Source organism: Triturus cristatus, chromosome 5_1, assembly GCF_964204655.1.
Source record: "Triturus cristatus chromosome 5_1, aTriCri1.1, whole genome shotgun sequence".
Taxonomy (NCBI): domain Eukaryota; kingdom Metazoa; phylum Chordata; class Amphibia; order Caudata; family Salamandridae; genus Triturus; species Triturus cristatus.
In genome coordinates, this window is record NC_140587.1 from 104,986,882 (window position 1) to 105,011,869 (window position 24,988).

Below are 24,988 nucleotides of genomic sequence, written 5' to 3' on the forward strand. Positions count from 1 at the left end.
GCCACCTCACGCATTCAGAGAGATTTAGTAAGGGGCACAAGACCTTAGGAATGCGGTTTATGGCCAGTGCATGTGAGGCATTCAAGCGCGAAGCTGGCATCTGGCATCGGACTTGAAAGCAGCAGACTGCTTTTGCCAGCGCGCGCTCGGCCTCACTTCCTGCATCCCCTCTTACAACAATTAACTTTCGTTATAACTCACACCCCATATGCTCGTTCCCTCCCACCCTTCCTTTGATGTCCGCTTTTCTTGTTGTTTACAAACCACGCCACACACTACTGCACGCCACACACTGCTGCACGCCGCACACTGCTGCACGCCGCACACTACCGCACGCCACACACTGCTGTGCACACTGTTGCATTACACACTGCTGCATTACACACTGCTGCACGCCGCACATTGCTGCACGCCTCACACTGCTACACGAAACACTGCTGAACGCCTCACACTGCTGCATGCCACACACTGCTGCACGCCTCACACTGCTGCACGCCTCACACTGCTGCACGCCTCACACTGCTGCACGCCGCACACTGCTGTATGCCGCACACTGCTGCACGCCGCACACTCCTGCATGCTGCACACTGCTACACGCCACACACTGCTGCACGCCACACACTGCCGCACGCCACACACTGCTGCACGCCACACTCTGCTGCATACCGCTGCACGCCACACACTGCTGCACGCCACACACTGCTGCACACAGCACACTGCTGCACGCCGCACACTGCTACATGAAACACTGCTGCACGACCCACTGCTGCACAACACACACTGCTGCACGCCACACACTGCTGCACGCCACACACTGCTGCACTCTGCACACTGCTGCACGCCGCACACTACCGCACGCCATACACTGCTGCGCAAACTGCTGCATAACACACTGCTGCATTACACACTGCTGCACGCCGCACACTGCTGCACGCTGCACACTGCTGCACACCTCACACTGCTACACGAAACACTGCTGCATGCCTCACACTGCTGCACGCCACACACTGCTGCACGCCACACACTGCTGCACGCCTCATACTGCTGCACGCCTCACACTGCTGCATGCCGCACACTGCTGCACGCCACACACTGCTGCACGCCGCGCACTGCTGCATGCCGCGCACTGCTACACACCACACACTGCTACACGCTACACACTGCTGCACGCCACACACTGCTGCACGCAGCACACTGCTGCACGCCGCACACTGCTGCACGCCACACACTGGTGCACGCCGCACACTGCTGCACGCCGCACACTGCTGCACGCCGCACACTGCTACACGAAACACTGCTGCACGCCACACACTGCTGCATGCCACACACTGCTGCACGCCACTCACTGCCGCACGCCGCACAATGCTACACGAAACACTGCAGCACGACACACACTGCTGCACGGCACACACTGCTGCATGCCGCACACTGCTGCATGCCACACACTGCTGCACACTGCTGCATTACTCACTGCTGCATGCTGCATGACACTGCTGCATGCAGCACACTGCTGCCTGCCGCACACTGCTGCATGCCGCACACTGCTGCACGCCACACAGTGCTGCACGCCGCTGCACGCCACACAGTGCTGCATGCCTCACACTTCTACACGAAACACTGCAGCACGCCACACACTGCTGCACGCCGCACGCTGCTGCACACCACACACTGCTGCACGCCACACACACTGCACGCCGCACACTGCTGCATGCCTCACACTACTGCATGCCACACACTGCTGCACGCCGCACACTGCTGCACGCCGCACACTGCTGCATGCCTCACACTGCTGCATGCCTCACACTGCTGCACGCCGCACACTGCTGCATGCCGCTGCACCACACACTGCTGCACGCCACACACTGCTGCACGCCTCACACTGCTGCACGCCTCACACTGCTGCATGCCGCACACTGCTGCACGCCACACACTGTTGCACGCCGCGCACTGCTGCATGCCGCGCACTGCTACACACCACACACTGCTACACGCTACACACTGCTGCAGGCCACACACTGCTGCACGCAGCACACTGCTGCACGCCGCACACTACTGCACGCCACACACTGGTGCACGCCGCACACTGCTGCACGCCGCACACTGCTACATGAAACACTGCTGCACGCCACACTGCTGCATGCCACACACTTCTGCACGCCACTCACTGCCGCACGCCGCACAATGCTACACGAAACACTGCAGCACACCACACACTGCTGCACGGCACACACTGCTGCATGCCGCACACTGCTGCATGCCACACACTGCTGCACACTGCTGCATTACTCACTGCTGCACGCAGCACACTGCTGCCTGCCGCACACTGCTGCATGCCGCACACTGCTGCACGCCACACAGTGCTGCACGCCGCTGCACGCCACACAGTGCTGCATGCCTCACACTTCTACACGAAACACTGCTGCACGCCACACACTGCTGCACGCCGCACGCTGCTGCACACCACACACTGCTGCACGCCACACACACTGCACGCCGCACACTGCTGCATGCCTCACACTACTGCATGCCACACACTGCTGCACGCCGCACACTGCTGCACGCCGCACACTGCTGCATGCCTCACACTGATGCATGCCTCACACTGCTGCACACCGCACACTGCTGCATGCCGCTGCACGCCACACACTGCTGCACGCCACACACTGCTGCACGCCGCACACTGCTGCACGCCGCACACTGCTGCACGCTGCACACTGGTACACGAAACACTACTGCACGCCACACACTGCTGCATGCCACACACTACTGCACGCCACACACTGCTGCACGCCGCACACTGCTGCACGCCGCACACTACCGCACGCCACACACTGCTGCGCACACTGCTGCATTACACACTGCTGCATTACACACTGCTGCACGCCGCACACTGCTGCACCCCGCACATTGCTGCATGCCTCACACTGCTACACGAAACACTGCTGCACGCCTCACACTGCTGCGCGCCTTACACTGCTGCACGCCTCACACTGCTGCATGCCACACACTGCTGTACGCCACACACTGCTGCACGCCGCACACTGCTACACGCCGCACACTGCTTCACGCCGCACACTGCTGCACGCCACACACTGCTGCATGCCACACACTGCTGCATGCCGCTTCCCGCCACACACTGCTGCATGCCACACACTGCTGCACGCCACACACTGCTGCACGCAGCACACTGCTGCACACCGCACACTGATGCATGCTGCACACTTCTGCACGCCGCACACTGCTGCACGCCATACACTGCTACACGCCGCACACTGCTACACGAAACACTGCTGCACGCAACACACTGCTGCAAGCCACACACTGCTGCACGCCACACACTGCTGTACGCCACACACTGCTGCATGCCACACACTGCTGCACGCCACACACTGCTGCATGCCACACACTGCTGCACGCCACTCACTGCTGCACGCCACACAATGCTACGCCACACACTGCTGCATGCCACACACTGCTGCACGCCACACACTGCTGCACGCAGCACACTGCTGCACACCGCACACTGCTGCACGCTGCACACTTCTGCATGCCGCACACTGCTGCACGCCGTACACTGCTACACGCCGCACACTGCTACACGAAACACTGCTGCAAGCAACACACTGCTGCAAGCCACACACTGCTGCACGCCACACACTGCTGTACGCCACACACTGCTGCATGCCACACACTGCTGCACGCCACACACTGCTGCATGCCACACACTGCTTCACGCCGCACACTGCTGCACGCCACACACTGCTGCATGCCACACACTGCTGCATGCCGCTTCCCGCCACACACTGCTGCATGCCACACACTGCTGCACGCCACACACTGCTGCACGCAGCACACTGCTGCACACCGCACACTGCTGCACGCTGCACACTTCTGCACGCCGCACACTGCTGCACGCCGTACACTGCTACACGCCGCACACTGCTACACGAAACACTGCTGCACGCAACACACTGCTGCACGCCACACACTGCTGTACGCCACACACTGCTGCATGCCACACACTGCTGCACGCCACACACTGCTGCATGCCACACACTGCTGCACGCCACTCACTGCTGCACGCCGCACAATGCTACGCCACACACTGCTGCACACCACACGCTGCTGCACGCCGCACACTGCTGCACGCCGCACACTGCTGCACGCCTCACACTGCTGCACGCCGCACACTGCTGCGCTCCGCACACTGCTGCACGTCGCACACTGCTACACGCCGCACACTGCTACATGCCACACACTGCTGCACGCCACACACTGCTGCACGCCACACACTGCCACATGCCGCTGCATGCCACACACTACTGCACACCACACACTGCTGCACGCCACACACTGCTGCATGCCACATACTGCTGCACGCCGCACACTGCTACACGAAACACTGCTGCTCGCCACACACTGCTGCACACCACACACTGCTCTCATCACCGGGGTCTGACAGCTGGGAGGCGATGAGTTGACTTTCCAGGGTAGGAGGGTCCTGCTGCCAGAATTGAATTCCCCCTGGTGTAAGTTATGCATCCAACCCTGAACAGAGGGGTTTTGGTTGTATCCGTCTAAAGAGGCAATGTTAACAGTGAACCAACACCATACCAGTTGTTTTAGGTCATCCTGGGCGCATGTACATGAAGGTCTGGGCGAGGCGGGTACCATGGATACTGTGGCGCCCCTTCAAGTTGCAGACTCAGCAGGACATGCTTACAAGTGGGGCGATGGGAAACCCAAGGCGTTTAAGGGGACAGCTGGATGGAAGCCACCCGGGGAGGGGTGGTGAAGTGTGCAGGCACTGGAACAGCTTCTGTAAAAGTAGCGGTCCGGGCAGTGGGGGGGTGTCTCCCCTCTCATCACCGGGGTCTGACAGCTGGGAGGCGATGAGTTGACTTTCCAGGGTAGGAGGGTCTAAAGTCCAGAGGGAGTTGGGAAAGGATGGGGGCACCTGTCCAGAAGGGGCATGCTGGCCTCCTGTCCAGTATGGGCTTGGACTGGTTTTGGCTGGTCCTGGGAGAGGCCCGGGAATCAGCAGGATGTAGGTAAGATGCCTACCTTGGTGGGGAGCCCTGGTTGGGACGGTGGCCACCCCCAGAGCTGTGGAGGAGTTACAGGGCGATCCAGAGTCTGCAAGGTACAGAAGGGTACTAGATGCAGCAGCACAACAAGGGTGCTAAGCCAATAATACCCAGGAATGTCTTAGTGTTGTCCCCTGGAAGAACGACGGCACCCCGTTAGTCCTACGGGCAGTTGTGGGTCTGAGCAACCGGGAGTGGACTGGCGGTCCACTGATGGGAGGGGTGGCCCCCTCCCAAAATTGGTAACCACCGATTGGCAACGGCCACGGTGTAATTTGGCTCATCAGGCGGGCAGGCGGCATAGGGGCTGGCCTGCCCTTGGATCGCCCGTAAGATAACCTACCATGTTGGCATATTTATTGATAATTTTCTCCATTAATAAGGTGTCTTGTGGTTTATTTATGTATGTTGCTGTATGAGAACTGAGGAGTGTTGCCGATATTGGCACTATGCCAAGGCTGCCCGGTGGGCCACGTAGGGGACCCTCCAACAGGGCGGCCCCCTTAGTGCCACAGGAAGGCACAGGAGTCAGCAGACTATGCTCCCTGGTCTAGGGACCAGGGAGTCAGCTGGCCGGTTCACTTCCAGCCGTGGGGGTTGGACAAGGGAACAAATGCCTTCCCCCGCCCACTGTGCAGCCTCTTGCTGCTGCCCGTCTCGCTGTTTCCTGCCCTACCGCTTACCCTGCGGATGGCCAAAGGGTGGTAGGGGGAGGGGTAGAATCTAACTTATTGTTTTGTGTTGCAGGAGGAGTTACAGGGCGATCCAGAGTCTGCAAGGTACAGAAGGGTTCTATATGCAGCAGCACAACAAGGGTGCTAAGCCAAGGATACCCAGGGATGTCTTAGCATTGTCCCCTGGAAGAACGACGGCACCCCGTTAGTCCTATGGGTGGTTGTGGGTCTGAGCAACCGGGGGCTGCCTGGAACGCTCCGCCCACCTTTTGGGGGCGTGAGTAAGGGCGTGGACTGGTGGTCCACGGATGGAAGTGGTGGCCCCTCCCAAAATTGGAAACCAGCGATTGGCGACGGCCACGGTGTAACTTGGCTCATCAGGCGGGCAGGCGGCATAGGGGCTGGCCTGCCCTTGGATCGCCCATAAGATAACCCACCATGTTGGCATATTTGTTATGCAAATAAACCTGCATCAATTTTCTCCACTAATAAGGTGTCTTGTGGTTTATTTATGTATGTTGCTGTATGAGAACTGAGGAGTGTTGCCGATATTGGCACTGATCAATGCACACAAGTAGAATCGAAACTGCATTTGTTAATGATGCACAAAAATATAAATGCACAAACACTGTAATAGCAGTCCAGATGCTCAGGGACTGTCAATGGATCAGGTACTGCTTCTAAATCCCAAATGTCTGCCATTATTCAACTCTTACGGTCTCTCAGCCCTGACCACAAGTCCCCACTCCACTGACTTTAAAATAATGAAGCAACTGCATTCACGCCTCTTTACTCACACACCTGACCTACAAGGTGTGACACGTTTCTGTGTCACAACAACAATGAAACCTTGAACACACGCTCGGTCCTCTGTGGCGCACTCTCCCATATTGCAGTTGTTTTTAGTCGTACGTAGGTCTGTGAGTAGTGATTGTCGTCCCTTCACTGTGTTTTCCCATTCATGGCTCGTTATTATATGGCTAAACCCTGTCTTACCAGTGAAAGTGAATCTCCACAGAATATTACAGAAGACGAGCAACATGACAGAATGCATGGCTGTGCCAACAAACCCCAAGAGGAATGACGGATGTCTCAGAAATGTAGAGAGCCTCAATGAGTTTCAGGAAAAAACAACAAACAAAATACATAAATGTCCAGGCATGTCAAAGTATGAATCAAAAATTCCAAAAAGGAGCAGTGCCACAACAGCTTATGTGATTGGCTTTATTAAAAGCGGAAATATTTATGAAAAGTAGAATGCATTGAATTAGAGAATTACAAAGACATAGCCTTATGCATAAACATAGTTGGGAAATGCAGAGTAGTGGACTTGTGATTCCTAGCACAAATGTCACCACAATTTCTTATCAAATCAGAAGTGATCACAGGCCTTCCTCAGGACATCTCTCACAGGATCAGACAGAGTCAACCCCTGGTATGAGCGGGGCCGGGCTGAGATAGGGTCTCTCCTACCCCCACTTGCTTCATATGGTTCATGATTCCATTGCCCCCATCTATTTGTTAGAGAGGCTGCCACCCTTCCAGGGCTACCGTGTGCATGTGGTCACTACCTGCAGCTATTGATTACAGCAGAAAGGCATGCCTGCATTTCAAGATTGCATGTAAACTGCCAGTGAAAAAAGCAAAACACACTAAACTCCATTGTATTGAGTTAAATGTAAGGCTAGGGTGCACCCTGGCACTGTGCACACAAGGTGATCTGTTACAAATGGTTTCAAGGCACAAATGATGGATTTTGTGGTTTTATTTAGCATACCGGTTATAAGGTTGTTCCTTGGAGAGTGTAGCATAGAATACGGTAGCATAGAACTATATATTTTTGGTAATTTAACAGGTTTTGGTAATTTAGTAAATGACCTGTTATAATGGTCGTTCATGGTAGTGTCCTACTGGATACTACTATGAACACTACTTACTAGCCGCGGCTCCAACACTAGTTCCCGCAGCAGCACCAGTGAAAAGTCCTATCACTGCTCCAACCGCTGCACCAATAGGCCCTGCTACAAGGAACCCTGTAGCGGCTCCCACACCCGCTCCTGTACCCGCCCCGGCACCTAACCCCCCCAAAGTGCCAGCCAACTGGCGCTTGTTTCTCTCCTCCTCTTCCCTTCTCTGCTGATCCATGTCTTTCACGGTCTTCTGTCGGTCACTTTATTGCCCTTTTTATATCTTTCCTTGAAAGCACGTATCACGTGATCCCTTTTAATTTATTATTGAAAATACACGATTAGTTATAAGATGATTCACACTTTATATCTGTTTCAATTATTTTTGTCCAATAATCAGTTCGTGTATATGAGACAAGTGTGTGGTTGGCAGACTCCTCTCCAAATATATTTTGAATTCTTTTCAAGGTTTCTTCCCTGAAATGTCTGAAGCACAATAATTCTTTTATGAAGCCCAAGTGTGAAAAGCACAGCACACTTTCTTATCACTTCAAGGTTCCCTGAGGTCTAGCGCCCAGAAGTCCAAGTGTATTAAGAACTCCAGTCTTCTCTTCAGCCGGGAAAGGCGCTACTTCTCTGCGGTGCGCTCAGTTACCAGCGAGTTGAACTTTAATTTGGTGATTCCAGAGATGGTGTTTCCGAAAGCACTTTTTGCAGTCCCAGTTTACTCTGTTCAAGTCTCTTGTCCTGTTGCCAGCACCTGCAAAGAAAATACTATGTGTTAGAAAGAGGCATGGTCATGAACAAACAAACAATGTTTACACATTTTGAACTTATAATGTGTGTGTGTGTGTGTGTATGAGGCGGAAGACTGCGGACAAAGATTGTGTTTTGAGATGTTTATACATATGAATTACATTACATTAAATTTGGCAGAAAGCTAGACCGTGGTCCAGAATGAGTCCATTTTATAATTTGGTGTAAATCTGTTCACCAGTTTTGGATTTATTAAAGAAAAAAGATTTGGGTGTATCTAGAGACGCAGATCCACTGCAGAGCGTCCATGGAGCCACGGGCCAACAGCAACGCCGTGATTGGCTGACCGCAACCTGAGAGAAAAGTTGCGGTTGACATTTGGTGAATCGGGATATGGTTCACGGGGGGAGGAACATAAAGTAGAAATAGTATATAGAGGGTCAAGATAGAAGTATCCTTATCCCATGGGACTTGTGAAGAGGTCTGTGAGGACCCCTCATGGAGAAGAATTTGTGGGAAATGTTTTTTTGTGCACGTGAGGGTCTGCTGTGCTCAGCATAGCCCCCCGTGAGAATTGGTGGCAGAGCCACAGATCTGGACTCCAATTAAAATAAATACATATACCCACTCACACACCCACTCACTTACACACCCACACAACCACTCACACACCCGCTCACACACCCACACACAGACACACACACCCAACCACAGACCCACACAGGCACTCACACACCTAGTTGCATGCCCACACAACCACACACACATTCACTCACACACCTGTACAGCCACTCACACACTCATTCAGATGTCGACAACAACCACTCACACAGTTACTCACACACAGTCAAACACCCACTTAAACACCCACACAACCAATCACACACCCATTTCCACATGCAAACAGACCCTCACACACCCACTCAGACACCCAGGTTATAGTTAGAAAATAGCATTAATAAACATGAGAAATTCACTGAAAAAAACAGAGGTTACAGGGATGGTGTAGTTGAGAAATACAATGTGAAAAACTTGAGAAATTCACTAAAAAATCAGGGTGCAGTGGCATAGAGTGCAGTTGCGTAGAATGGAAAAGGGCAGAGTAGAGTGGCGTAGAGTTCAGTGGTGGAGAGTGCAGTGTTGCAGAGGAGAGTGTCAGAGTTCAGTGGTGTGGAGTGGAGTAAAGTGGCCTAGATAGCAGTGGCTTAGAGTACAGTGATGCAGAGTACAGTTTCATGGAGTGCAGTTGTTTAAAGTGCATTGGTGTAGAGTGCAGTGGTTAAGAGTAGAGTGGCACAGAGTGGTGCAGGGTGCAGTGGCGTAGAGTAGATTTTTTCAAAGTAGAGTGAAGTGGCATAAAGTGGAGTGGTGCAGGGTAGAGTGCATTTGCATAGAGTGGCATAGAGTGTAGAGGCTTAGAGTACAGTGGTGTAGAGTGCAGTGGTGCAGAGGAGATTAGAGTGGTTTATAGTGGATTGGCATAGAGTACAGGGGCAGAGAGTTGAGTGTTATAGAGCATTGACGGCGAGGGTTTTGACATAGAGTACAGTGGCATAAAGTGGAGTTGTGCAGAGTAGATTGGTGTGGCCTAGATTGAATAGGTGTAGAGTGCAGCGGCAAAGAGTAGAGTGGTGAAGAGTGCATTGGTATAGAGTGGAGTACAGTGGTATAGGGTGCAGTGGCATAGAGTAAGTTGTTTCAAAATAGAGTGAAGTGGCATAGAGTGGAGTGGTGCAGGGTAGAGTGCATTTGCGTAGAGTGACATAGAGTGTAGTGGCTTAGAGTAAAGTGGTGGAGAGTGCAGTGGCATTAGGAGTGCAGTGGTGCAGAGTAGATTCGAGTGGCTTTTAGTGGGTTGGCATACAGTGCAGGGGCATAGAGGTGAGTGTATAGAGCATTGGCTGCAAGAGTTTTGGCATATAGTAGAGTGGCATAGAGTGGAGTTGTGCAGAGTAGATTGGTGTGGCCCAGACTGGATAGGTGTAGAGTACGGCCCGCCTTGGCGGCCCGCGGACCTTGCAGACATCCTACCTGTGTATTAAAAAAAAAAGAAATTAAATAGTGTTAGCAAACACTGCCGGGTGCAACAGCCCGGACTCTGAGACTCTGCTCTGTGGGGGCCGGGGGATTCCAGTGATTGTCAAAGTGGAGATGCAGGGGCCTAAGAGGTGAAATACAACAAAGCTTTATTAACATGTAAATGGTCTTTAAAGACCTGTGAAGTACTCGGGTGCGGCTGTGTGTGGGTGCTGGGAAGCTGTCTCAGCCCGGGCTGAGGGCTGACACAGACACGGGGTGAGATGACAGAGGGTGACGGAGGGAGACAGAGAGAGAGGGAGGGAGACAGGTTGACAGAGGGAGACAGAGAGAGAGGGAGACAGAAAGGCGCAGTCTGGGGGAGACAGAGGGAGGGAGAGGGAGGGAGGCAGAGGGAGGGAGAGGAAGGGTGACAGAGGGAGGGAGGGAGAGGGAGACAGAGGGAGAGAGACAGAGGGAGGGAGACCGAGGGAGGGAGAGAGACAGGGAGAGATAGAGGGAGGGAGACAGAGTTAGAGACGGAGGGAGGGAGGCAGAGGGAGGGAGGGAGACAGAGGGAGGGAGACAGAGGGAGGGAGATGGAGGGAGGGAGATGGAGAGAGACGGAGGGAGACAGAGGGAGGGAGAGAGACAGGGACAGAGACAGGGAGAGATAGAGGGAGGGAGACAGAGGGAGGGAGATGCGGAGGGAGATGCGGAGGGAGATGGAGGGAGAGGGAGGGAGACGGAGGGAGAGAGACAGGGAGAGGGAGGGAGAGGGAGGGAGGGAGACGGAGGGAGAGAGACAGAGGGAGGGAGACAGGGAGGGAGACAGGGAGGGAGACAGAGGGAGGGAGACAGAGGGAGGGAGATGGAGGGAGGGAGATGGAGGGAGGGAGATGGAGAGAGACAGAGGGAGGGAGGGAGATGGAGGGAGACGGAGGGAGAGGGAGGCAGGGAGAGGGAGGGATGGAGACAGAGGGAGGGAGGGAGACAGAGGGAGGGAGATGGAGGGAGAGGGAGGGAGACGGAGGGAGAGAGACAGAGGGAGGGAGACAGGGAGGGAGATGGAGGGTGACAGGGAGGGAGGGAGACAGAGGGAGGGAGAGGGAGACAGGGAGGGAGAGGGAGACAGGGAGGGAGACAGAGGGACAGAGACAGAGGGAGAGGGAGGGAGACAGAGGGAGGGAGAGAGACAGGGAAAGAGACAGGGAGGGAGACAGAGGGAGGGAGACGGAGTCAGGGAGGGAGACAGAGACAGGGAGGGAGATGGAGGCAGGGAGGGAGACGGAGGCTGGGAGAGAGACGGAGACTGGGAGGGAGACAGAGGGAGGGAAGGAGACAGAGGGAGGGAGGGAGACTGAGGGAGGAAGGGAGACGGAGGGAGGGAGATGAAAGGAGACAGAGGGAGGGATGGAGGGAGGGAGAGGGAGGGAGGGCGACAGAGGGAGGAGGGCAACAGAGGGAGGAGGGCGACAGAGGGGGGGCGACAGAGGGGGAGACAGAGAGGGAAACAGAGAGGGAGGAGGGACACAGAGGGAGGGGTGAAACCAAGGGAGGAGGGAGGGCAACGGAGGGAGGGCGACGGAGGGAGGGAGACAGGGAGAGAGACAGGGGGAGAGAGAGAGGGAGGGGGAGAGAGGGAGAGGGAGAGAGAGGGTAGGGGAGGGGGATGGAGAGGGGGAGGGAGAGGTGAGGGGGAGGGGGAAAGGGAGAGAGAGAGAGAGAGAGATGTGTGTATGCCGGGTCTGGTGGCTCAGTGGACGAAGGCGTCTGCTGCAGGGATCTGTGTTCAACCTCATGGTCACAATTTTTTTTGCTTTAGCCCCGCCCCTCCCCCTCTGACCCCTCCCCCACCGGTGCGGCCCTCAGCCACAAACCACACTGTAAATTTGGCCCCCAAGAGAAAGTTTGTGAGTACCCATGACCTAGTGTAATCATTTGTTTGATCATATTAAAGTATTTGTTCCCAACACACTTCCAAAATAACAAAAAATGGGTTTCATTTGTGTTCCTAATTCTGATATATTCTGAAATACTTACACAGTTCCTTCAAATGTTGTCATGTGCTAGAAAAAAAACCTCTTTCCTACTTCCAGTATCTAGCAAGATTGTCACACGAATCATCTCATTTTAAAGTCAGAGAAAGAAAAGTAAGCAAGCGCTCTCGAAAGGCAGTGTCTGACATTTGACCCCGGTCTTTGAATGCACAGCAAATGGGACTAGATAAGAACAAGATTTAAAGGCCTGTTTACAGAAAGTGAGTTCATGGAACAATACAGAAAACACAGCTTAGGCAATGGGAGGGGCGAACTGAACCTGGACACCCTAAAGCAAATAAAGCCAGCAAATAGAATGCCAGAAAATGTGAGTTACAAACCACAAAGCCAATGGAAATCAAGGGGCGGAATGTATTCCAAGGTCAGCTTTCTGAATGTCCCCAAGATGTCTTTAACAAGCCAGACAGCTGTGCTATATGGTAGGCGGCAACCGAGAAAGCAGGCATCATAAAGCCAGGTTCGAAAACCAGGCAGCATAGCAGGGCTGGCCCGGCTTGCCTAAAATTCCACCCCGTAAAAAGTGGCTTTAAAAATCTTTTACGAATGTTGGAGTAAAAAGGACAAACCAAAAGTACATGGCGTCTTGAACGAGGCAACCATCCCAGTGACAGAGTATGGATTTTCTGTTGTCCAGCCATTTGGCACAGCAGCAAAGGGTGAATTAAATGAAACCTAAAACAGAAGGCGCTGGGGGGTTGACAATCCCAAATTAATTTGGGTTCCAGAAAGGGGGTGGTTAGGAGCAAGACATAGGATCTTACAGAGGGCATAGAGAGCGCTCTAGTGTCCCTTTAACCGGACCTGGATAAAAGGATTATTTATTGAGACAATGTCACCCTTGACCGTGGTTTCGGGGCGGAAGAACAAACCAGGGCGAACTCATTTAAAATAACAATCCCTGACACAGGCGGGCAACTAGAGCCACATTTCGGGGGGGGGGGGGGGCTGAAAAAGATTTCAGGGGGGCTAAGTCTTCCAGCCATAGGCAGAGTGGCTGTAAGAAGGGGTGAAAACGCAACAAAAGCCTCATTAACGGGTAAATGGTCTTTTAAAGACCTGTGAAGTACTCGGGTCCGTCTGCAATTAGACGGACGCCAGCCCGCGAGGCTGTCTCAGCCGGGCTGACCCACATGAGGGGGGGGGGGGGGGCTGAAGCCCGGTGAACCCAATGGGTGTTGCGCGCCTGCCCTGACATATCCGAGCCACGAACTGTCGTTAGCACTCAGAGTCACAATATAAAGTAAACAAGCCGCGCAAAAAGCCCACCTCTTAGGAGAAGAGAGAAACCGAGTATACTCCATAAAGGGGGGAGAAGAAGAGGGGGTGGGGTACCCAAGTAGTGACAGCACCAGTCCAGTAATCGATAATGTAGAACTTTAGCGCCGAAGGCGAAGCACAGAAGGAGTTTGAGTGAACTGATGAATTCATATCAATGAAAGTAAAGTAACATACTGTTGTGTCCTACTTTAGTGTCGTGTGTCTCGTGGGTTGGAGTGTTCCTAAGGTGAGTGTGTGTGCGTGTATGGAATGTCATGGTCTCTGTGACATTCGGGTTCGGGGAGTTGCTGTTAGTCTGGCTGAGGATGTGGAGGTGTATCCTGGCGCTCACCTGTTTCACATTATTGTTCTTAATAAAGAACTACTGACTTACTACGAAGCGTACCGACCATCACTTCAATTGGCGACGATTGGGATTGGAGCAGCGGCGTGCGAAGGATTTAAAAAAAAAAAAAAAAAAAATCGGAAGAAATCGATTTTTTTTTTGTTATTCTGAGCTTTCTTCTCAAGTATTTGCCATCGGGACGGACGACGGTGGACGGAAACAAGGAAAAAAAAAGCAGGAAAAGGAATTTGGGTCTCACTTGTCTGTCCAGAAGAGTCTCGGACGGTTGGAGGGTCCGCGCTGTTGGCGAGATACAAATCGCTGGGAGATTCCGGAACTGTACGCGCGAAGCACTCCTGACGTAAGAGGAACATCGGGACACGTCAGGAGCATGCGCAGTGTTTAGGAATACTTCTACGCAGCCACGCAAGGTCATGTTGCGTGACCCAACGTAGCGGCCATTTTGGTTTAATCAATTTCAGCGTGGTTACCTAGCAACACGTTCGTACGGCGAATAAAAGCAACCACAAGGTGTTTGAAGTTGCGGAGCGCTGCGGAAACAGGTGAGATTGCCGGGAGAATACCCCAGATAAAGAATTTAGCACTAGAACTTAAGTTGCTGTTATAAAGGAAAAAAAAAAAAAAAAGAAGAAAGATTGAAAATGGATGAAGGGGATAACGAAGGGAATTCCACAAATATAGAGATGGCACATCAGAATTATTCAATAAGTAACCCACACACTTTTTGGGCAACAGGAGCAGAACCATGTATCAAGTGGTTAGAGTGGAAAGAATATTTTATTAACTATATCTCGGCTGTGGATGAAGCGGGGAAAATGAAACCAGAGCAGAAAAAAAGAATACTTTTACATTCCTTAGGACCTATGGGGCTGAAAACTTATTCAAGAATGTCCAAAGTGTCAGATGCAAATTTGAATACTTTTGAAAACGCAATAAAAGATATGGACAAGTATTTTGCCCCGAAGGTATGCATAGGTGTAATTCGGCACAGATTTTTCCAGAGGAAGCAAGCCAAAAATGAGGCTGTTGATGACTGGTTAGATGATTTGAAGAAATTGGCGATAGATTGCAAGTTTGGTGATCTACATGATGACTTAATTAGAGATCATTTGGTCATGCATAATAACAATTCGCCTCTACAAGATCGCTTATGGGTGAATGGTGATGCACCACTGGAAGATGTACTGGCCATAATGAGGAAGTCAGAAATGTCTGGGAGATGTGCGACAGTGGTTAAGGCAGCAGAGAATGATCCGGAAAAGGCGACAGAGGGAGTATTTAAAATTCAAAGTAAAGTTAAACCGAATTTGCAACGTACGCAAGGGCGATGGACAAGTCAACCCATGAGGAGCCAGGCGAGAGATTTTAAGACTGAGGAGAGAAGATGCTATCGTTGCGACAGCAAAGAACATTTAGCTTTTAGCAAAATGTGCCCGGCTTTGAAGAAAAAGTGTGGTATTTGTGGGTTGTTAGGCCATTTTAGCAAAATGTGTCGTAGGCGCAGCAATGTAAAGTACATATGGAATGATGAGGAGGAAGATGGTGAAGACGAGGAAGAATGTGTGAAGAGCGTGAGGGGAAGCTTCATGTTGAACATAGAGGATAACTCTATGGAGGGGAAACCTATTTGTGAGCTATCCTTGGGTGGAGTTAAAGTGATGGTGTATGCGGATTCAGGATCACCATACACAATTATAAATGAAAAAATTTGGAAAGAAAAATTTGTAGGAAGAATTGGGAATCATTTAAACAAATCAGATGTAAATCCTGTGAGTTACACTGGTGAAAAAATTGACATGTTAGGTTTCAGATGGTTGACATTCCTATTTAAAGGGAGATCCACAAGAGGGAAATTGTACATAGCTAAGAGGGGACCGTCAGTGTTGGGATGGTTCGATCAAAAGGATCTGCATGTAATTCTTGATCCTAATAGTGTGGAAAAAGTGCTGATAATGGATGAGTGCAGTAAGATGAGTGAAATGTTGAGCAGGAAATTTCCTAGGGTGTTCGGGAAAGTGCTAGGGGAGCTCAGAGGGTTTGAGCACAAAATAATACTAAGAAAGGATGCACAACCTAAAGTTCACAAAGCAAGACCCATTCCGATATTGATTAGGGATGAGGTAAAGATTGAAATACAGAATTTGTTAAGCAAAGGAGTTATTGAAGAAGTCGACACATCAGCGTGGATTTCTCCGGTTGTCGTGGCCCGCAAGCCTAATGGAAAAATCCGGCTTTGCATAGACTTGCGCCACTTAAACAATAACATTGTCATAGAAAAGTTTCCTCTACCCAAAATCAATGAGATGGTTTCATCTTTGAGAGGGGCTACGTGGTTTTCTACCATTGACCTGTCTGCGGCTTACCATCAGGTTGTGTTGGAAGCAGATTCAAGGAACCTCACAGCTTTTATTACGCCGTTTGGGTGCTTTCAATTCACACGAATGCCTTTTGGGCTGGCATCTGCTGCAGCAGTTTTTCAGAGACTAATGCACAGATTGTTTGGTGATGTGGATGGAGTTCGTTTTTTTCAAGACGACATTTTGGTAGCAGGGAAAGACAAACTGGAGCATGATAAAAAATTGGTTCAAGTTTTGGAAACTTTACAGTCAGTGGGGTTAACTGTTGAGCTAACTAAATGTAAATTTGGTCAGAGGAGTGTCTCGTATCTGGGGCACATTATAAGTGAGGAAGGGGTAAGACCTAAGCCAACATTGGTCGAAAACATCATTAGGTCACCAGCTCCTGTGTCTAAGGAAGAGATAAGGTCATTTTTGGGTATGGCTGAATATTGTGCGAAATTCATAAAGAATTTTGCATCAAAAGTGTACAATATTCGTTTACTTTTAAGGAAAAATGCAAAATTTGATTGGAATAAGGAGTGTGAAAGAGAATTTAGGGAAGTCAAGGTGGATCTTCAAGCAGTGAATGCTCTTGCTAGTTTTGATCCGAATTTAGATTGTTTCTTGACTACGGACGCTAGCGATAAAGGGCTTGGCGCTGTGTTGTCACAAAAAGGGAAGGACGGAAGAGAGGAGATTATCTTATTTGCTTCTAGAGCATTGTCACCTGCAGAAAGTAAATATCCGATCATAGAAAGAGAGGCATTGGCGTGTGCATGGGCACTTGAACATTTTCGTGCCTTTGTGTGGGGGAAACCTGTGGTGATTCGTACGGATCACCGACCTTTGGTTCGTATTTTATCTAGTGAGGGTACAGCAGTTGCTTCGGCTAGATTGGCCAGAATTTCAATGAGGATGAAGGAGTTCATTTATAGGATGGTGCATGTTCCGGGCAAAGATAATGTTGTGGCGGATTGCCTATCAAGATTGCCCACTCCGTTGGAGGAGTGTGTGGATGACCCTTGGGGGAACTGTAGTATAGCTTTAGTACATGATTCTGGTGCAGCTGCTATCAGTAAAGGTGAATGGCTAGAGGAACAGTCTAAGGACGAGGTGTTGGAGAGAGTTGTGGAGTACGTTTCCAAAGGGTGGCCGAGGAAGGCGAGTATTTCAGGGGGTTTGCAATCTTATTGGGAGGTACGGATGGAATTGGTTCTAGATAGAGATCTGTTATTAAGAGGTGATAGAATAATTCCTCCAAAGACATTGCGTGGAAGGATTTTACAATTATGCCATGAGGGGCATTTTGGAATTGTCAGAACGAAGTTGATTGTGAAGGGGATGTTCTGGTGGCCAGGAATTGACAAGGAGATTGAAAGTTTTGTGAAGACTTGTTCGGTTTGTTGCTCGGCGGACAAGTCTTTGAAAACTTTAAGACCCACTATGAGTGAAGGTTTAATTCCGAGTTTGCCATGGGATACTATTGCGGTGGACATTTTTGGACCGGTTGGTGAGTTAAAAGAGTATGGGTTGGTAGCTATAGATTTGTTTACCAAATGGCCAGTTGTAGAAATAGTAGAGAAGGCAGATACTCAGTCCGTTTTAAGGTTTTTGGATAATATCTTTGTGATGGAAGGCTTACCGGGTTGCATTCTTACGGACAACGGGGTGCAATTTCTTTCTAATATGGCTAAAGAGTACTTTAAAAGGTGTGGGATTAAACATAAAACCTCGGCGCTGTATAATCCTAGTGGGAATGGTACGGTGGAACGTTTTAATAGGGTGATTAAAGGGGTCATCCAAGCGTCAATGAACAAAAATCTGGATTGGAGGATACAAGTGCAAAAAGCGGTGTGGTCATACAGAATTACTTCTCAAATTCAAACTGGGTTGCCTCCTTTTGTTATGATGAGGGGTAGAATGCCAAGGAGTAAGTATAATCCAAAGTGGTTAGTACAAAGTGGAGTACATCATTGGTCTCCTAGTGAGGTACGAGGTAAATTGGAAGAAGTACATGCAAAAACTAAAGTTTATTATGATAGGGTCCATGGTGCCAAGGAGGTGGATATTGAGGTTGGCGATTGGGTACGGGTCAGGAAACCATTCAAAGTTGTTAAAGGAGAGAGTAAATTTGAGTCACCTCAGCAAGTTATGGAGGTTTTGAGGAATTCGGTTAGGTTAAGTGATGGGAAGGTGTGGAATCTGAAAGACATAGCTGTGGTTGGTGGTCAGGATGGTGGTAACCCTGTGGAGGATCTGAGGGAAGATTTCGAATGGGTGGAGGATTATTTTGAGAATAGTAACCTACGGTCACAGTTAGGTGTGGAAGATGTATGGGAACATGAGGTGGTTCAGGAGGATGAATTATGTCTGGGGGGTGCCAAGGACACTTCTTCTGTTACAGAGGGGGAAGGGTCTATGTCGTGTCAGCCAAGCATGGTACCTTCACAGGAATGTGTCACATTACCTTTACAGGGGAATGTTGTTTCTGGTGATGGTGGCATGGGGGTAGGAAAAAGGAAAAAGATTTTGCCTAGTTGGCTTAAGGAGTATATCGTGTAGTACTGTGGTTTGTGTTTGGTGTTCTTTCTGTGTTTGGGGACATAAGTTGTTTTTTTTTATTGTGTTTGTGTTTTGGTTTGTTAGTTGTTTGTTGTTGTGTTAAGGGGGGGGGATGTGTTGTGTCCTACTTTAGTGTCGTGTGCCTCGTGGGTTGGAGTGTTCCTAAGGTGAGTGTGTGTGCGTGTATGGAATGTCATGGTCTCTGTGACATTCGGGTTCGGGGAGTTGCTGTTAGTCTGGCTGAGGATGTGGAGGTGTATCCTGGCGCTCACCTGTTTCACATTATTGTTCTTAATAAAGAACTACTGACTTACTACGAAGCGTACCGACCATCACTTCACATACTAAAAGGGACATGGGAGGAAGGTGGGGACAAAGGGAATCCGAGGAAGGACCTCTCCTAGATGTAACACAGAGCGCTATAGATATTAGACAGGAAGAAGGCTGGGACTATATGTCTTTGAAATTTTAAATGTCAAGAATAGACAGTGGGGTCTTAAGTTCCAAGACGTCCAAACTTGTGCACTACAGCTCTTTCCACGCCCCGACCCATGGGGCGCCCCGACCCATGGGGCGCCCCTCTGTTCTTCACGAGTTGTGTAGGAGAAGACGTAAAGCGTTTAAGATCAGACAATAAAAGAGATGAAAAAGTCAGATAAGCGTCTCCCCCTCCCCTCTGTCGTGAGTTTCAGCCAACAAGACGCTGCATTTTGGAACTTGTAGTTTTGCTCCGAGCATCATCTCCCAGCCCACGAAGAGATGCTGCAGAGAGCGGCCCGGGTGTGCAAACACAACACTTCAACTCAAAACACGTCAGCCCGCGGGTTGTGAGGTGCCCCCCTTTACTCACCCGCTCCCCACTGGACGCAGGGTCTTCTTTTCCTGTAGCTCAGCTCGAGAGGGGCTTGTGCAGTCAGCCCTCCGCGGTAGCTCCTTCTCCTCTGGTCGTGCCTGTCCCTTCACTCCCTGCCAGCTTTTATAGGCAGGTGCCCGGTCTGTAAATCCACCCACCCCTAAATTAGAACACCCGCACTTCTAGTAAATCACGTGATTAAGCGTCAGTGGGGTTTGTTGTTCAAGTAAATATTGGCATGGAACAGACTACATTCAAACATCCCTCCATAGCATTATATATATATATATATTATATATTTATACATATACACACACACATACATACGTACATATATATATTTATACACGCACACACACACACATATATATACACACACATACATACGTATATATACATATTTATACACGCACACACACATACACACACATATATACACACACACATACGCACATATATATATTTATGCACACATACACACACACACACACATACATACGTACATATATATATGTATACACACACACCTCCTTCTCAGGCATCCTCATCTATAGGCCTCCGGATTGTGCACCTTTCATAATCCACGAGATTTGCAATTATATTGCCCAGAGATCACTATTATTCTCAAATGTCACTGTTTTAGGTGATTTTAACCTACATGTAAATGACCCTACCTGCACGCAGGCAGCTCAGCTAGCCTGCGCCCGTCCACGGCCGGACCGCTGCCAGCGCCAGCCATAATGCCCGGCTGTCCAGTGGTTTGGTGATCCGCTGGTCTAGGGATGCCTTGCTGTCTCACAGAGGTAAGGCATGTCCTAGGGCCCACGCTATCAACCTAGCCATAGATAAACTGCCAGGTTCGTGCACTGATTGCTCGTGGGAGCTTGGGGAGTACACTGAGCTTGTAGGGAGTAATGATGAGGTGGGAGCTACCCAAGGGCGAGGCGGCCACTCGGACAGGATCAAGGCATGCTTGGTAAATTGCAGGTCATTGCCTATGCATGCCGAGGATATATGCTCGTTCCCTCCCACCCTTCCTTTGATGTCCGCTTTTCTTGTTGTTTACAAACCACGCCACACACTACTGCACGCCACACGCTGCTGCACGCCGCACACTGCTGCACGCCGCACACTACCGCACGCCACACACTGCTGCGCACACTGTTGCATTACACACTGCTGCATTACACACTGCTGCACGCCACACACTGCTGCACGCCGCACATTGCTGCACGCCTCACACTGCTACACGAAACACTGCTGAACGCCTCACACTGCTGCATGCCACACACTGCTGCACGCCTCACACTGCTGCACGCCTCACACTGCTGCACGCCTCACACTGCTGCACGCCTCACACTGCTGTATGCCGCACACTGCTGCACGCCGCACACTCCTGCATGCCGCACACTGCTACACGCCACACACTGCTGCACGCCACACACTGCTGCACGCCACACACTGCTGCACGCCACACACTGCTGCATACCGCTGCACGCCACACACTGCTGCACGCCACACACTGCTGCACACAGCACACTGCTGCACGCCGCACACTGCTACACGAAACACTGCTGCACGACCCACTGCTGCACGACACACACTGCTGCACGCCACACACTGCTGCACGCCACACACTGCTGCACTCTGCACACTGCTGCACGCCGCACACTATAGCACGCCACACACTGCTGCGCAAACTGCTGCATAACACACTGCTGCATTACACACTGCTGCACGCCACACACTGCTGCACGCCGCACACTGCTGCACACCTCACACTGCTACACGAAACACTGCTGCATGCCTCACACTGCTGCACGCCACACACTGCTGCACGCCACACACTGCTGCACGCCTCACACTGCTGCACGCCTCACACTGCTGCATGCCGCACACTGCTGTACGCCACACACTGCTGCACGCCGCGCACTGCTGCATGCCGCGCACTGCTACACGCCACACACTGCTACACGCTACACACTGCTGCACGCCACACACTGCTGCACGCAGCACTCTGCTGCACGCCGCACACTGCTGCACGCCACACACTGGTGCACGCCGCACATTGGTGCACGCCGCACACTGCTACACGAAACACTGCTGCACGCCACACACTGCTGCATGCCACACACTGCTGCACGCCACACACTGCTGCACGCCGCACAATGCTACACGAAACACTGCAGCACGCCACACACTGCTGCACGGCACACACTGCTGCATGCCGCACACTGCTGCATGCCGCACACTGCTGCACACTGCTGCATTACTCACTGCTGCATGCTGCACGACACTGCTGCACGCAGCACACTGCTGCACGCAGCACACTGCTGCACACCGCACACTGCTGCCTGCCGCACACTGCTGCATGCCGCACACTGCTGCACGCCACACAGTGCTGCAAGCCGCTGCACGCCACACAGTGCTGCATGCCTCACACTTCTACACGAAACACTGCTGCACGCCACACACTGCTGCACGCCGCACACTGCTGCGCACCACACACTGCTGCATGCATGTTGGACAGGCCACACGAAGGGCTTGCTCCCTCCCCGCATGACAGGGCCCAAGCCCCGGCCCCCCAGGCGCGACCCACGAGAATCACCCGCACCCCGTCTCCCGACGGAACTCCTGCCCTCGGACCTCCATGTATCACGGGCCCAAGCCACCACCGGCTTCCTCGGCCGGGTCAAGCCGCCATCTTGGGCTCTGTGCCACGAGGCCGCGTGGCCTCCCCCCGACCCTAACCCTGGGCCTGGCCGGCCCCGACATCCCGGCACCACCATCCACCCAGGAGGTGAGCGGACCACTTGGCAGGTCCATGGGAGAACGAAGCGCCAAGGACTCTCCCCCGCCAGGTGACGATCGCCTCCAGCTCCCCCAGGCACCGGCTCCACCCCCCCGCTGGGTGTCTGGACACCTTCATCCCGGACCCTCCGACCTCCAAGTGCGAGGGTCCGGACATCAAAGGGCACCTGCCCTATAACTGGAACAGCTCCGGAGCAGGAAGGCAGTTGTATCCTGGAGTCGAGAGACACCGAGAGAACTCAGCCTTGACGGACTACTGGCGCTGCCGTAGCCCTATCTTGTGAACTATCGACCTGCCTGCTGGCGCTGCCGCGGCCTTCTGCAACATCCATCCTCGTCGGGACCTGCTGGCGCTGCCGCGGCCCGTTGTAACGACCATCTTCACCGGGACCTGCTGGCGCTGCCGCGGACCGTACATCGACCATCTTCCCCGGGACCTGCTGGCGCTGCCGCGGACCGTACATCGACCATCTTCACTGGGACCTGCTGGCGCTGCCGCGGACCGTGTATCGACCATCTTCACTGGGACCTGCTGGCGCTGCCGCGGCCCGTACCAGCTAGACCACCAAGCTCGAGGATTGTGAGCTACCCACCATACCACCTCAACTACCAGACTGGTAACCAGACTATCCCGCACCCCCTTTTCCCATCTTGAGAGACTTGAATCGAGGGGACCCCTGAGTCCAGACCTCCTTGCACCTTTTCATCGTACCGTAAGAAGTGCTTATAAAGAACGCTAACTCATCTCCTTGTGTGGTGTCTGTCTGTGGGGGGGAAGTTATTTATCTGTACGATCGCTGGAGACGGCTCTCCCCGGAGACCTCTCCCCTTGTCCTCGGCCGACCCTCCCGGTCCGTCTAACATTGGTGGCCAGCGGCGCGATCCGAATCAACGCGTAAGCGTACAGAGAGTAGCTCACCCCACGACAAAACCACGATGTCAGCCAAAGATAGCGGTTCCAATGAAAAGTTCCAAATGGATAAGTTGGAAGAATATAGCCACCGCGAACTTAAACAATTCTGCATGGAACTAGGCATTGCTACCACCGGCCTGAGTACCAAAGATGATTTGAAGCGCGCCCTTGAGTCGTGGGCAGAAACTGGGATCACCGGATCCTCCGACCAAAACAGTGTCGCACCAGAGGGGAACGCCACGGCTCCCGAGGAGCGGGGAACGGGCCTCTCGCAGGAGGAGATCCAGGAAAGAGAAAGGACCAGATTACACGAGTTGGAAATGGCACGACTCAAGATGGACGGTGAACTAAAGTTAGCCGAGCAGAAACTAAATCTAGAGCATCTGCGGCTCCGAGAGGAGCGAGAAGAAAAACAGAAACAGAGAGAGCTTGAGGAAAAAAGAATAACACTCGAACACGAGCGCAAGCTGGCGGAAATAGAACTTCGGAAACAGAATAAAGAATCGGGGGTGCCTGAGCGACCGCACACCCCAGGGGCAACCGAGAAAAAAGTCCACATCCCCAAGGATGTTGTCCGCGAGTATGTCCGAGAAGACGACATACAGCAGTGGTTCAAAGCCTACGAGATCGCCATGACCTCCCACCGGATCGACCGGAGTGATTGGGGAGCTGGACTATGGGGGAGGTTCGTCAACGAAGGTCGCGATGCCCTGTTGCAGCTCCCAGATCACCAAATGTCGTCCTACAACCACATGAAGGCTGCCCTCCTCACCCGCTACGGCCTCACACCCGAGATGTACCGCCAGAGGTTCAGAGATTGCACCCGGATCCCGGGTACAACTTGGGTGGAGTACGTAAACTATTTTAGCCGAGCCTTCGAGGGTTGGATCAAGGGGAGCCATGTAACGACCTACGAACAACTCTTTAACCTTATGGTATGGGAACACCTGTCGAACAACTGCTTCGTCGAGCTCAGGCAGCACCTCCTCGACAGTAAATTAACCGACCCCCGGCAGCTCGCCGCTGAAGCTGACCGATGGGAAAGCACCCGAGTGGGCCGGAGAGGACCACACGAGCAGAACCGAAGCAACCAAGGCCAGCACCGTCCTCGGGGAGGAGGAGGAGGCCAGGGGCGAGGGAGAGACACCCTCCCGGCAACACCCGTGGCCAGCACCCCGCCTCCGGCCGGCCGGGGAAACCCCCCGATGCGTCCAGGGTTCCGAGCCAATGTCACGTGCCACCGATGCCAGCGAGTCGGCCATTACGCCAATGACCCGAGCTGCCCGCAGAACCAAACACCCAAGCCCCGCCAGGTAGCTGCCGCCGCCCTGGGGGAAGAACGACTATCAGAGGAACCGGAAGAGTATGAGCCGGCCCAGCAAGAGT

At 52.3% G+C, this 24,988-nt stretch overlaps 1 long non-coding RNA gene across 1 annotated transcript; it reads right to left on the reverse strand.

Moving 5' to 3' along the window:
• Positions 1–6,971: 6,971 nt before the first annotated feature.
• On the reverse strand, positions 6,972–19,974 carry LOC146830327 (uncharacterized). The gene is made up of 2 exons (XR_014961418.1): positions 19,876–19,974; positions 6,972–8,428 (listed from the first exon to the last, which is right to left on the reverse strand). It is a non-coding gene; the product is annotated as an uncharacterized LOC146830327 (long non-coding RNA).
• Between the last annotated feature and the right edge of the window lie 5,014 nt (positions 19,975–24,988).